The 15,763-nt window shown below is 43.9% G+C and overlaps 1 protein-coding gene and 1 pseudogene across 2 annotated transcripts in view; one reads left to right on the forward strand and one right to left on the reverse strand.

The window, feature by feature from the left end:
• Positions 1–1,704, reverse strand: part of LOC137095588 (proline and serine-rich protein 3-like) — a 59,383-nt pseudogene extending 57,679 nt beyond the window's left edge.
• The window catches only part of LOC137095548 (protein lin-37 homolog), a 387,598-nt gene that overhangs the window by 323,880 nt on the left and 47,955 nt on the right, over positions 1–15,763 (forward strand). The window lies entirely within an intron of this gene.

The raw sequence follows: 15,763 nt of genomic DNA on the forward strand, positions 1-15,763 counted from the left end.
AGGAAGATAAAAGCTCCCCAACAGTGACCCCGAGGTCAGTCACCATCTTTGGAACTTGCCTCTTTGATAGAGAGAGGCAGCGACATCACTGTGGGCTTCCACAAAAGGGGGACACTAAGGGAGAGACAGGCACCCGTCTAAGGATCTCTGTCACATCCAATGCCTCCACTTCAGGCAGAGAGGGTCAATCCTTTTCCTGATTGGTGGTCCCTAGAGCTCCCCGCCCAGACCAAGGGCATGGGTAGGACAGTCCAAGATCGAGATTTTAACAAGACTCCCACAGGATTTAAAAAAGACTGTGGACTGGTAAAATGGGGAATGCTCAACACACTCTAATGTTTCTAATGTCATACAAAACCTCCTTGCTCAAACAAACAGACCAATCAACTCAGAAAACCTATATCTTCTGGAAGATCTATGCATTTTTAAAATATGGATTTTATGTTTAAATTTCATCAGTATTTTAATCTTTGTTCTGTGTATTTTAATAGTACTGTGTTCTGGCTATGTGTTTTAACTATGTTGTATCCTGCCTCGAGTGATGAGAAGAGGCAGATAACTATTATTATTATTATTATTATTATTATTATTATTATTATTACTAGTACTACTACTACCTTGCTGAGTTTCCAAGATCTGAGGCATATAGGGTTTTTAGACCCAGATTAACCATACACTCATATATGGGTGAACTAATTTGTCAAATTGAAACAACATGCCTATTATTTTAATCCCAAGCCTGACTTGAAACTAAGAAACAAAGAAAGGTGTCAAGCAGGGATGTACTCTGGCTCCACTACTATTTAACTTTTATTTATTTATTTATTTATTTATTTACTTTATTTGTTTACCGCTCTTCTCAGCCAATTAGGGTGTGCAGTAAGTCTAAATCTGACCAGGTAGTGGTCAGTCCATGGCAACGGAGAGATGGTCAGCTCCTCATCACCGCCACCTTCCTCCCATCCCTGGCAGAAAACCAAGTCCAATGTGTGTCCTGCGCTGTGAGTGGAGCCAGATACCCGTTGGGACAGCCCCATGGTTGCCATGGCAGAAATGAAGTCTTGAGCCGCTCCTGATAGGGCAGTCTCGGCACGAACATTGAAGTCCCCCAGCACAAGTAGCCGCTGGGACTCCAATGTCAAGCCCGAGACCACCTCTGCTAGCTCAGGTAGGGAGACTGTAGTGCAGTGAGGTGGACGATACACTAGCAGAATCCCTATTCTGTCCTGGTCGCCCACCCTCAGATGGACGCATTCAAATTTTGTTGACTGCGGGATGGGGCCCCTGGTCAGGGGGATGGAATATCTATAGACCACTGCAACCCCACCTCCCCGCCCTCCAGATCTTGGCTGGTGCTGCACAGAGAACCCTGGTGGGCAGAGCTGGGTCAGATTCACACCTCCAGCTTCGTCCAACCAGGTCTCCGTGATGCACGCCAGATCTGCCCGTTCATCCAGGATTAGATCCTGGATGAAAGCTGTTTTTCCATTGACAGATCTGGCGTTCAACAGCACCACCTTCAATCCAGAGGGACCGCCATCCTGGTTACACCAATTTACCATATCAGGAGACCGATTTGGAATTACTAATGTTGTTTTACGATCCCTAGGCCGAATTGGTGGTCTCCGTTTCATGCATTTCCCCTTCCCCATCACGACTTCGATAGGGCCCCTCAGCTGACAGAACACACACCCCCTCCTCCATGTCGCACTCAACATCCATAACTTCAACCCATGGTTCATTATTGATTCTTTGGTTTGGTGGAATATTAGTTTGCCATAAACCTCCACTCGGTTCATTTCCCACCCCTGCCCTGCTGTTTCCAGACCTCTCCAGCCCGCTCCACCACTTATCCCTTTCACAATCAATTAACAATACAATCAACAGATACCAGGGAATGGGGAGCAGCATGTTAAAACTCTATCACTAGAACTTTACAAAAAAATTCATAAAGTGCAAGCAGTTAGCCGTATCGGCGTGCAAGGTGATAAGTTGTTAAAGTGCGGTGGCTTATCGGCATCTGACTTTAAATACTAAATAAAGTGCAACATGGAGGGATTGGTAATTCATGTGCTGGTTGTTAAATCAAAACTAAAGTGCTGAAGTTGGAAGGTTTAGTAGCACAGTTCAATACAAGGTAATGGGTTAAAGTGCTGAGGCTAGGCAGGTTAGCAGAAAATTTCAGAGTATTGGCAGAATATTGGCAGTGCAATTATACCTTAAGATCTCAGTTTCAGTCCTAATACGAATGTTGTTAATATTGCAGTTTAACCCCCCTCCCCTCCCCAGTATTAAGGTTACAGCCCCGAAGATGTAAAGTTGGGGGATGTTGTTGGTAGCAGGGCTCAAGGGAGCTGTTGTAGAACTGCTGGAAACGGACCCCCAGCTTGCGAACGTAGATCAAGTGCCAAGGTAGTTAATAAATCGGATGACAGGATGGTTAATACTAGTCCTTCCGGAGTTGGAGACAAAAACGCGATGGTGGGTGTCTCATATGATAGCGATGGGCCAGCACAACTCAAGATGATAAAGACCACAAGGCAGGAATAACTTAGCAAATTACCAACCAGCTGAACCTGTTACTCCAGCAGGGGAGAAGCTAGTTCCAAGCTTCCCAATGGCCAAGTTCTATGGCCAAGCTCTAGAGATGGTGCAATGGGGCGGTAATTCAACGACGCAGCCGAAGCGGTGGAAAGCCGGCCAGGACGACAACAAGCCGGTCAAAAACGGCACAACGCTGAAGCGCCGGTTGGAGCTGTGGGGGCCAAAGCGATGGAGAACCAGCCTGGTCCGGGAGCAACAGGCAAACAGCTGCGCTCTGGGCTGCGATACGGCGGTCAAGCCAATCTTCAGCTCTGGGTCCTGGAGTGATGATGAGCCGGTCTGAATGGAGGGGGCCGGCGGGGTGGAAGGTCTAAGCGAAGGAGGCCGGCGGGATTGAAAAGCCGGCCTAGCCCAAAGCCCAAAGACCAGGCAACCACGGGGCAGCAGCCCGGCTGCGCAGCACGCCGCCAGGCAACCCGGTTGTACTCCAGGGACTGGAGGTAGATAGATATGTTTTATTGATTGGCCTATTGGCCGTATCAAAACATTTAACACATAACACAATTAACACATAGTCATACATAGTCATACATACAACATACAACCCTCGGTATAAAAGGAGTTAAAATAAACAAGCTGTTAACAAGATCTCGTTCAGGTCAAATGTCTGCGTCACCTCCACAGTTTACCCCAATTGATTCTAAATGTGCAATTCTCAGCTGTGTTGCTTTGAATAGAAAAAGGGCTGTTTTGTGTGTTATTTTAGGGTTCTGGCCGACCAACAAAAATGAGGTTTTAATATATGGGTCCCAGTGTGTTTTTTGAATAATGTATGGTCCAAGGCAGTGGTCTCTCTCTTTCTTTACAGCTCACAGTTGAACAATACATGTGTGATATCCTCCACCTCTGGTGCTCCACAAATACAAAATCGTTCGTTGTATGGGACTTGATTAAAACTTCCGTGCTTGTCCATTGTATCCAGTTGTTCAAAACGAGCTCTGGTAAATACCCTCCTAAGGTGTTTAGGCATTTCTGTTTTTAGATATTGAGCTGTTTGGAAAGTATGTTTAAAGCGGCCTAACCATTTCAGTGAGCCAGCTTTACTGAGGGTAGCGATGTCTTTTTGGCCTTCTATATCCAATACTCGTTGAGCAACTATTTTTGCGTCTAACTCTTCTAAGAGATTCGGATACCGAGTCGGAAGTCCACAGCTCCTAATGTATTTTGTCAGGAGAACTAACCAAGAGGTCTAAGGGACTGGAGAGAATGGCAGCGCGGAGCTGGAAAATGGCGACACGGCTACAAGTCAGGTCGGTCCACGCCTCCGAATCCCGGTAGGAGAGGGGGCAGAGAGATGGCACAACTGTCACTTACTCAAGCGGCAGCGGTCCCAATCCTGTTGATAGCATTGGAGTTGGTAAGAAGGAGCCAGTGGTTGCAGCAAAAAAAGGTGGGGAGGGAGCGTGTTCAAGAGTCGGTAGTGGCGGCGGCCCGGTCGCTCTACCTCCTTCCTCTCCCAGCCTTCTTCAGCCCTTTCTTCAGCAATGCTCTGCCAATTAGACCCCCCAAGGCCACCTTCGTGGCCCTGGTTTGTCGGTAGTATAAGGAGCAGTTTCCAAGGGCTCCGGGTGGGGAGGCTTAAATCGGATTATAAGTTCTTTTCCAAGTTCTTTCCATCCTGTAGCGGAGGTTCGTTGCTACCATGCCGCCATCATACCGGAAGTTATATCAACTCCATGGTGGAGCACCTTTACAACTTGGACTACCACCCTCCAAAACTGGCAGGAAGACACGTATCTACCCTGCTCTATGCAGACAATGCAGTGATACTATCCAGAACTCAAGTAGGCCTGAAAAGAGCCTTGAGAGCCTTAACAAAATATTGTAATGAAGAACAGCTTCATCTTAATTTTTTAAAAAACAAAATTATGTTGTTTGCGAAACGACCCAAGCATCATACCTGGAGACTAGATGGACACAATATTGAACAGGTCTCAAGCTTTAAACACCTGGGAGTATTCTTTCACTGCACTGGAAACAAGAAAGTACATGTGGATTACGTAGCAGAGGCAGCGCAAAAGAGCTCATATGCTATCCTAAAGTTTCTCAAAATGGGAGGAGGCCACTAAATACCAGCAGTTTTTAGCTCTTTCCAAAAGTGCTGTAATGTGGGGATTTGTCTAAGTTCCCTGGGGAGGGCGTTCCAGAGCCAGGGGACCACCACGGAGGTCCTCTCTCTTGCCCCCACCAACCACACTTGAGATGGAGGTAGGACCAAGAGGAGGGCCTCCCCAGCAGATTTTAGAGCCTGTGCCGCTTCATAGGGGGAGATGCGGTCATGAAGATAGTCTGGACCTGAACAGTGTAGGGCTTTATAGGTAATAGTCTGCATTGTGAATTGGGACTGGAAACTTACAGGCAGCTAGTGGAGCTGCTTCAGTGGGGGTATAGCATGCTCCCTATAGCTAGCTCCAGTTAGAAACCTGGCTACCAATCTTTGCACCAACTGCAATTTCCAAGCTGTCTTCAAAGGCAGCCCCACATAGAGTGCATTACAGTAATCCATTCTAGAAGTAACTAAGGCATGGACCACAATGGCCAAGTCAAGCTTCTCGAAGTACAGTCGCTGCTGGTGCACAAGTTTTAACTGTGCAAAGGTCCTTCAGGCCATCGGCAACTCCAGGAGGAGCCCTTGACTGTGGAACCTGTGTCCTCAGGGGGAGTGTAACCCTGTTTCTAATATTTGGAATTTCTTTATGTTTGTGGGCAAACAGTATTTCTTGTTTTTTGTCAGTGTTGATGTAGATTGTCTGGTTTGCCTACTCTGCAACATGCAACATATAATTCTTCTTCTTTAGGGATCCCTTTCAAACCAGTGAAACTATATCTGTCAGGCCCGTAGCGAGGGGGGGGGTTAGGGGTTCAACCCCCCCCCCCCAAAATGTTTCAGATTTTTTTTAAAAAAACCTGGTTTACTCATGAATTAACTGGTTAACCCAATCCCCCTGCTAAGTCTATGAGATGCAAAAAATCCCTCCAGAACTGCAAGCACTATCTGAAGCAAATATTGGTAATTTATTCACACTGTCATTACTTGCAGCAATAGCCGATGTAGTTGTTCTGGTACAGCTGTACCAGGAGCTCCAACTTTATTTGCTTTGTATTAAATTTTTGCTTGCAGTCTTAGGTTTCAGGGACTCTGCAGATAGGTGGCTTCTTTGGTTGCAGTCATAGGGCAAGTCACCTGTCCATCATTGTTAAATTTTGGTCCCGCCCCTTGCTCAGGGCAATTGGGAAGGGAAGGGAGCCATTTTTAGTTAGTCTCAGCAAGGTAAGCTTATGTATAGGATGTGTGCAAGCTTCCCCTGTACAAAAGCTTCAACCCTTAAATCCTTCCGGGGGAGAAAGATCTTAAGAGTCTCCAAAGAATTTCCAGGAAAATATCCCTAAAGACCAAAGAACTCCAGCTGGAGAACATCTACTGCCTTGCTAGTAGGTCCACTTGGCATTCGAGACGGAGTTCGACCCAGTTGCAGAGCCCACATCAGTAAGGGTTAGATTACAGTCAGCCTGGGAGAAGTTAAAACAGGGATTTTCCTTTAAAGTAAAGAAGAAGTTATTGAAGACAGTTGCCTGTCCTTCGTGGGCAAGACTAAAGACAATTATTTACAGGCCCAGCGCGCGACAGAACAGTAGTGAAGCAACCAAGTTGGGAGGGGGGGGGGTGTTGAATGCTCTCATTAAGGAGGCCAGACTTGGTGGAGGTGGTGGGCAAGGGCGGAGCTGTAGGCTATTGAAGGCTGCTCTGCCCCCTGCTGTGCTCTTTGCTTCAGCGTGAGCTAGGAGGTAGGTTTCAACCCCCCCCCCCTGCGAAATTTTCAAACCCCCCCCCCCCGAAAATTTCAAACCCTCCCAGTTTTTGTTGCTGTTGCTGTGTGCTCTCATTTGCCCTGTCTCGTGGCTGTGTTTGCTTCACATCAGGGCCAGTTTTTGGTTAATTTTGCATTTTTGAATATTTTTTAAAAATACCTGTCTTTTATTCTTAAAAAAAATCAATAAATATTCTAAAAAAAGAAAAGAATCTTGTGTGCCTGCCTGTGTGTGCGTTTCCCCCATCTTGTGGCTGTTGGCTCCACTGTGGGGAGAGCATTTGGTTAATTTTCCATTTCTGAATATTTTTAAAAAATACCTGTCTTTTATTCTTAAAAAAAAAATTCTAAAAAAAGAAAAGACTCTTCTGTTGGTGTGTGGTCTCATTTGCCCTGTCTCGTGGCTGTGTTTGCTTCACATCAGGGCCAGTTTTTGGTTAATTTTCCATTTCTGAATATTTTTTAAAAATACCTGTCTTTTATTCTTTAAAAAAATCAAAAAATATTCTAAAAAAGAAAAAAATCTTGTGTGCCTGCCTGTGTGTGTGTTTCCCCCGTCTTGTGGCTGTTGGCTCCACTGCGGGGAGAGCATTTGGTTAAGTTTCCATTTCTGAATATTTTTTTAAAATACCTGTCTTTTATTCTTAAAAAAAACCCAAAATATTCTTTAAAAAGAAAAGACTCTTCTGTTGCTGTGTGCTCTCATTTGCCCTGTCTCTTGGCTGTGTTTGGTTCATATCAGGGCCAGTTTTTGGTTAATTTTCCATTTTTGAATATTTTTTAAAAATACCTGTCTTTTATTCTTTAAAAAAACAATAAATATTCTAAAAAAGAAAAGAATCTTGTGTGCCTGCCTGTGTGTGCGTTTCCCCCGTCTTGTGGCTGTTGGCTTCACTGTGGGGAGAGCATTTGGTTAAGTTTCCATTTCTGAATATTTTTAAAAAATACCTGTCTTTTATTCTTAAAAAAACCCCAAAATATTCTTAAAAAAGAAAAGACTCTTCTGTTGCTGTGTGCTCTTGTTTGCCCTGTCTCGTGGCTGTGTTTGGTCCACATCAGGGCCAGTTTTTGGTTAATTTTCCATTTTTGAATATTTTTAAAAAATACCTGTCTTTTATTCTTTAAAAAAATCAATAAATATTCTAAAAAAAGAAAAGAATCTTGTGTGCCTGCCTGTGTGTGCGTTTCCCCCATATTGTGGCTGTTGGCTCCACTGTGGGGAGAGCATTTGGTTAAGTTTCCATTTCTGAATATTTTTTTAAAATACCTGTCTTTTATTCTTAAAAAAAACCCAAAATATTCTTAAAAAAGAAAAGACTCTTCTGTTGCTGTGTGCTCTCATTTGCCCTGTCTCTTGGCTGTGTTTGGTTCATATCAGGGCCAGTTTTTGGTTAATTTTCCATTTTTGAATATTTTTTAAAAATACCTGTCTTTTATTCTTTAAAAAAACAATAAATATTCTAAAAAAGAAAAGAATCTTGTGTGCCTGCCTGTGTGTGCGTTTCCCCCGTCTTGTGGCTGTTGGCTTCACTGTGGGGAGAGCATTTGGTTAAGTTTCCATTTCTGAATATTTTTAAAAAATACCTGTCTTTTATTCTTAAAAAAACCCCAAAATATTCTAAAAAAAGAAAAGACTCTTCTGTTGCTGTGTGCTCTTGTTTGCCCTGTCTCGTGGCTGTGTTTGGTCCACATCAGGGCCAGTTTTTGGTTAATTTTCCATTTTTGAATATTTTTAAAAAATACCTGTCTTTTATTCTTTAAAAAAATCAATAAATATTCTAAAAAAAGAAAAGAATCTTGTGTGCCTGCCTGTGTGTGCGTTTCCCCCATATTGTGGCTGTTGGCTCCACTGTGGGGAGAGCATTTGGTTAAGTTTCCATTTCTGAATATTTTTTAAAAATACCTGTCTTTTATTCTTAAAAAAACCAAAAAATATTCTAAAAAAAGAAAAGACTTCTGTTGCTGTGTGCTCTCATTTGCCCTGTCTCGTGGCTGTGTTTGCTTCACATCAGGGCCAGTTTTTGGTTAATTTTGCATTTTTGAATATTTTTTTAAAATACCTGTCTTTTATTCTTAAAAAAAAACAAAAAATATTCTTAAAAAAGAAAAGACTCTTCTGTTGCTGTGTGCTCTCATTTGCCCTGTCTCGGGGCTGTGTTTGGTTCATATCAGGGCCAGTTTTTGGTTAATTTTCCATTTTTGAATATTTTTTAAAAATACCTGTCTTTTATTCTTTAAAAAAAATCAATAAATATTCTAAAAAAAAGAAAAGAATCTTGTGTGCCTGCCTGTGTCTGCGTTTCCCCCGTCTTGTGGCTGTTGGCTCCACTGTGGGGAGAGCATTTGGTTAAGTTTCCATTTCTAAATATTTTTAAAAAATACCTGTCTTTTATTCTTAAAAAAAAACAAAAAATATTCTAAAAAAAGAAAAGACTCTTCTGTTGCTGTGTGCTCTCATTTGCCCTGTCTCGGGCTGTGTTTGCTTCATATCAGGGCCAGTTTTTGGTTAATTTTCAATTTTTGAATATTTTTTTAAAATACCTGTCTTTTATTCTTAAAAGAAATCAATAAATATTCTAAAAAAAGAAAAGAATCTTGTGTGCCTGCCTGTGTGTGCGTTTCCCCCATATTGTGGCTGTTGGCTCCACTGGGCGGAGAGCATTTGGTTAAGTTTCCATTTCTGAATATTTTTTAAAAATACCTGTCTTTTATTCTTAAAAAAAATCAAAAAATATTCTAAAAAAAGAAAAGAATCTTGTGTGCCTGTGTGTGCGTTTCTCATTTGTGTATTCCAACCAGTGCGCTCCTTTTGCCAACACAAAGTGCTATATAATACAGTGCTCGCTCATTAGTTGTGTAGTTCCAACCAGTGCGCTCCTTTTGCCAACACAAAGTGCTATATAATACAGTGCTCGCTCATTAGTTGTGTAGTTCCAACCAGTGCGCTCCTTTTGCCAACACAAAGTGCTATATAATACAGGGGTCGCTCATTATTTGTGTAGTTCCAACCAGTGCGCTCCTTTTGCCAACACAAAGTGCTTTATAATACAGTGCTCGCTCATTAGTTGTGTAGTTCCAACCAGTGCGCTCCTTTTGCCAACACAAAGTGCTATATAATACAGTGCTCGCACATTATTTCTGTAGTTCCAACCAGTGCGCTCCTTTTGCCAACACAAAGTGCTATATAATACAGTGCTCGCTCATTAGTTGTGTAGTTCCAACCAGTGCGCTCCTTTTGCCAACACAAAGTGCTATATAATACAGTGCTCGCTCATTATTTGTGTAGTTCCAACCAGTGTGCTCCTTTTGCCAACACAAAGTGCTATATAATACAGTGCTCGCTCATTATTTGTGTAGTTCCAACCATTGTGATGAAACGCTTCCTTCCCGGCTTTTCAAGTCGCAAGGGCCAAGTGCTATCGCGAATACCAAAGAAAGGCAGGGGACTGAAGATGGACATATTGAGAAGAAGGGAACACTCAACCGACGAGATGGTTATTGAAACACCCACAGGTGCTTCAACCAGCTGTGAGATGGCAGGACCTCCTCCTTATTCCTCTGTTCGAAAGACTCTACGTTCAGATCCTGATGTCCTTCCAAGTACCTCTGATCCTACTTGTTATGAAGAGGGCGAGGAGGCGGACGTGTTTGAGGAATGGGAGGAAGACAATACGGAATCTGCTTCCACCATAGGAATTAGTGATCAAGAGGACTGCATGCTGCTGGAGGGCGAGCCACAGAAACAACCAACAATCCCTTCCACAAACACCGACAGTCCAAACACGAGCATGAGTACATCTCAAGTGCGTAGTAGGGGTAGGCCGAGATCGCTCCTATGGGATCATTACGACGTCCATAATCAGAAGGCCACTTTGGCAGTTTGCAGGCATTGCGGTGTGAGCGTCAGCAGAGGAAAAGATATGAGGCATCTTGCCACAACAGGGCTAAGGATGCACATTAAGAGACACCACCCAAATGTGAAGTTGGACGCAGTTGAAGTCGCCAACACATGCAGCAGTACACAGAGCACTCCAAACACACCAACAGGCCCCGTGCAGAAAACCATCGATGCTTGGGGCCTGCAAGTTACAAGGGTGAGATCTGGATTTAGGCCGCCATCAGTGAAGGAAATAACACGTCGCCTGGGAGAGATGATGGTTCTGGACCACCAGCCCTTCCGTATGGTGGAACGGGAAGGTTTCCGCCGATTTGTTCACCTCCTGGCACCATGGTACAATATCCCAAGTCGCAGAACTTTCTCTCGATCAGTCATTCCCGCTTTGTTCGAGGGATGCAAGCAACGTCTCAGAACCCTGTTGAACAAGTCACAACCCGTCCATGTACATTTTACCTCAGACATCTGGACGAGCACGGGAGGAGGGCATTCCTATTTGTCCCTGACCGCTCACTGGTGGGAGATGGAGGGTTGCCTAGACTCGGGTCATCGTTGGGCACTCCTGTCCCTTGAGGTGATCGATACGGATCACAGGGCCGACACCATTTCTGAGTACTTGCAAGAGATGATGAGAGACTGGATGCGGCATACTCATTCCGGTGGTACTACCTCGGGATTCATGGTCACAGACGCAGGAAGGAACATGATCCGGGCGGTCGAAAGTGCCGGCTTCACAAACGTAACATGCATGGCGCACTTGCTGCATAACTGCGTAAAAGATGGGTTCAAGGGGCCTGATGAGAGTAGCGCCACCGCCGTCTCTCAACTCATTGAGCGTTGCCGCAGAATCGCGGGCTTCTTCCACCGTAGCTCTAAGTCCGCAAAACTGCTGCGTGACAGGCAAATCCTGGAGTGCCTCCCACAACACCGGTTACTGCAGGATGTCCCCACCCGCTGGAACTCCACCTACATCATGTTGGAGCGCATGGTGGAGCAACAGAGGGCAGTCCACGCTGTCTCGCTGTCAATTGCGGCTCCGATAAACAAGCTGGTCCCCAACAACCAGGAGTGGATGACCATCACTCAGCTGGTTGAGATCCTAGAACCATTCAAACTGGCCACCGAAAAACTTTCAGGACAGAAAGCACTACTCAGCCATGTGGTCCCAGTCATCTTGCGTTTGAAGAGCCATTTGGAGTCGCTGGGTGGACAAAGTACATTGCAGTGTATGGCTGGGCCCTTGACTCCACAGGCCCAGGAGGTGGTCAGAAAGTTGAATTTGGCCCTCCGTAAACGTCTTCTACCGTTGACGGAGAGTAAGACTCATGTTTTGGCAGCACTCTGCGACCCTTGCATCAAGGACTCTGTCTGCCCCGAAGAACTGCCAAAGTGGAAGGCCGAACTTCTCTCGCTCGTGAGAGAAGAATAATCTCGGAGGGTGGGGGAACGCTCAGAGCAAATTCCTTCTGCCGTTACTCCCCAAAACACCAGCGGTTATGGCAGCACTGATAACATTAGTCCCACCTTGACACCTACCAGGGATGAAGGAAGAGCACTGCAGCTGAAAAAGAGGAGAGCGGAGCATTTCATAACCGACAGTATCGTTTTGATGGCAGGGCAAGGAACATCTTTGTCGGCCCAGGCGGCAAAGATGGACTCGGCAGAGTTCTCTGTCAATCGGTACTTTGATGAGCCTCAGGAGATTGTACACAGCGATCCATTGACATTCTGGTCCTCCCGAAGCAATACATGGCCTGACCTCTCAACCGTAGCACGCAAGTTTCTCAGCTGCCCACCAACTAGCGTGCAGAGCGAGAGGGTCTTCAGCCTGGCAGGAGATGTCATCACCCTCCAACGTACCTCGCTCGACCCCCTTGCGGTGGAAAAGCTGGTCTTCTTAAGGGCCAACTTGCCAGTTTTGGGCTTCCCGGAGATAGATTTTGACAGCAACCCTTGCTCCGTGCCGTAGATCACCTTAGTTGCTTTGTGCTTTGTGTTGGCTTACATTACCACTGCCTGCTGAACGCGGGAACATTGCCCTGATGCGTACTTTGTGCTTTGTGTTGCCTTACATTTCCACTGCCTGCTGAACGCGGGAACATTGTCCTGAAGCGTACTACTTTGTGCTTTGTGTTGCCTTACATTTCCACTGCCTGCTGAACGCGGGAACATTGCCCTGATGCGTACTACTTTCTGCTTTGTGTTGCCTTACATTTCCACTGCCTGCTGAACGCGGGAACATTGTCCTGATGCGTACTACTTTCTGCTTTGTGTTGCCTTACATTTTCACTGCCTGCTGAACACGGGAACATTGCCCTGATGCGTACTACTTTGTGCTTTGTGTTGCCTTACATTTCCACTGCCTGCTGAACGCGGGAACATTGCCCTGATGCGTACTACTTTGTGCTTTGTGTTGCCTTACATTTCCACTGCCTGCTGAACGCGGGAACATTGTCCTGATGCATACTACTTTGTGCTTTGTGTTGCCTTACATTTTCACTGCCTGCTGAATGCGGGAACATTGTCCTGATGCGTACTACTTTGTGCTTTGTGTTGCCTTACATTACCACTGCCTGTTGAACGCGGGAACATTGCCCTGATGCGTACTACTTTGTGCTTTGTGTTGCCTTACATTACCACTGGCTGCTGAATGCGGGAACATTGCCCTGATGCGTACTACTTTCTGCTTTGTGTTGCCTTACATTTTCACTGCCTGCTGAACACGGGAACATTGTCCTGATGCATACTACTTTGTGCTTTGTGTTGCCTTACATTACCACTGCCTGCTGAACGCGGGAACATTGCCCTGATGCGTACTACTTTGTGCTTTGTGTTGCCTTACATTTCCACTGCCTGCTGAACGCGGGAACATTGCCCTGATGCATACTACTTTCTGCTTTGTGTTGCCTTACATTTCCACTGCCTGCTGAACGCAGGAACATTGTCCTGATGCGTACTACTTTGCTTTGTGCTTCGTGTTGCTTACATTACCACTGCCTGTACCTTGCTTTGTGTCGCCCGGAAAAGAGGCACTCCTCTACTCCTGTGTACGCTTCACAACAGGGCAAGCATTTTGTTAATTTTCCATTTTTAAATATTTCTGTAAAATATCTTTCTTTAATTCTTCAAAATATTCAAAAAATAATCTTTTATTCTTCAAAAAATCAAAAAATAACCTAAAAAAAGAAAAGACCCTTGTGTGCCTGTGTGCATGCATTTGTCCCTGTCCTGTGGCTGTTTGCTCCACAACAGGGTGAGCATTTTGTTAATTTTCCATTTTTAAATATTTCTGAAAAATATCTTTCTTTTATTCTTCAAAATATTCAAAAAATAATCTAAAAAAAGAAAATAATCTTGTGTGCCTGTGTGTGCGTTTCTCCCTGTCCTGTGGCTGTGTTCGCTCCACAAGAGGGCAAGGTTTTTGTTAATTTTCCATTTTTAAATATTTCTGAAAAATATCTTTCTTTTATTCTTCAAAAAGATCAAAAAATAACCTAAAAAAAGAAAAGAATCTTGTGTGCCTGTGTGTGCGTTTCTCCCTGTCCTGTGGCTGTGTTCGCTCCACAAGAGGGCAAGGTTTTTGTTAATTTTCCATTTTTAAATATTACTGAAAAATATTTCTCTTTTATTCTTCAAAAAAATAAAAAAAACCTAAAAAAAGAAAAGACCCTTGTGTGCCTGTGTGCATGCGTTTGTCCCTGTCCTGTGGCTGTGTTTGCTCCACAAGAGGGCAAGGTTTTTGTTAATTTTCCATTTTTAAATATTTCTGAAAAATATCTTTCTTTTATTCTTCAAAATATTCAAAAAATAATCTATAAAAAGAAAAGAATCTTGTGTGCCTGTGTGTGCATTTCTCCCTGTCCTGTGGCTGTGTTCGCTCCACAAGAGGGCAAGGTTTTTGTTAATTTTCCATTTTTAAATATTACTGAAAAATATTTCTCTTTTATTCTTCAAAAAAATCAAAAAATAACCTAAAAAAAGAAAAGAATCTTGTGTGCCTGTGCGTGCGTTTCTCCCTGTTCTGTGGCTGTGTTCGCTCCACAAGAGGGCAAGGTTTTTGTTAATTTTCCATTTTTAAATATTACTGAAAAATATTTCTCTTTTATTCTTCAAAAAATTTAAAAAAACCTAAAAAAAGAAAAGACCCTTGTGTGCCTGTGTGCATGTTTCTCCCTGTCCTGTGGCTGTGTTCACTCCACAAGAGGGCAAGGTTTTTGTTAATTTTCCATTTTTAAATATTACTGAAAAATATTTCTCTTTTATTCTTCAAAAAATTTTTTAAAACCCTAAAAAAAGAAAAGACCCTTGTGTGCCTGTGTGTGCGTTTCTCCCTGTCCTGTGGCTGTGTTCGCTCCACAAGAGGGCAAGGTTTTTGTTAATTTTCCATTTTTAAATATTACTGAAAAATATTTCTCTTTTATTCTTCAATTTTTTTTAAAAAAACCTAAAAAAAAAGAAAAAAACCCTTGTCCGCCTGTGTGCGCGTGTTTGTCCCCCCCCCCCCCAACTCCCTTTCATACACCCTTTCCCCAGTCGTCCCCTGCCGGTCGCCTTTCAGCCTGTTGGGCGTCACCTCTGATGTGCCCGGAAAAGAGGGCGCCTGCGTAGGGCATTCATAACAAGGGAGCCATCGTTCCCTACCGCCCCTGGGGTTGTCATTTCTGCACTTTGCTTTCACAGCGTCTCTGCCCATCTTTCCCCAGTCATTCCCTGCAAGTCCCCTTTCAGCCTGTTGGGCATCGCCTCTGGGGTGCCAGGAGAAGAGGCACTCCTGTACTCCTGTGTACGCTTCCCCCCTTTCCCAACTCCCTTACCCATAAACAAACTACCTACCTCATAAAAAAACCCCAAAAAAACCACAAAAAAATTATGAAAAGAAAAACCCATTAAAAATGAAGGGACTTATATTTTAATATTTATAACTAGAACAGCTGCTATTATTTATTGATTTAATTCTTAAACAAAGTAAAACAAAGAAACTCACCAAAAAATGCTGCTATTATTTATATATATATATATATATATATATATATATATATATATAACAACATTAACAACCTCAGATATGCAGATGACACCACTCTGATGGCCGAAAGCGAGGAGGAGCTGAGGAGCCTTCTAATCAAGGTGAAAGAAGAAAGCGCAAAAGCCGGGTTGCAGCTAAACGTCAAAAAAACCAAGATTATGGCAACAAGAATGATTGACAACTGGAAAATAGAGGGAGAAACCGTGGAGGCCGTGACAGACTTTGTATTTCTAGGTGCAAAGATTACTGCAGATGCAGACTGTAGCCAGGAAATCAGAAGACGCTTACTTCTTGGGAGGAGAGCAATGTCCAGTCTCGATAAAATAGTGAAGAGTAGAGACATCAGACTGGCAACAAAGATCCGCCTAGTCAAAGCCATGGTATTCCCTGTAGTAACCTACGGATGTGAGAGCTGGACCTTAGGGAAGG

Source organism: Anolis sagrei, chromosome Y (genome assembly GCF_037176765.1).
Source record: "Anolis sagrei isolate rAnoSag1 chromosome Y, rAnoSag1.mat, whole genome shotgun sequence".
NCBI lineage: Eukaryota > Metazoa > Chordata > Lepidosauria > Squamata > Dactyloidae > Anolis > Anolis sagrei.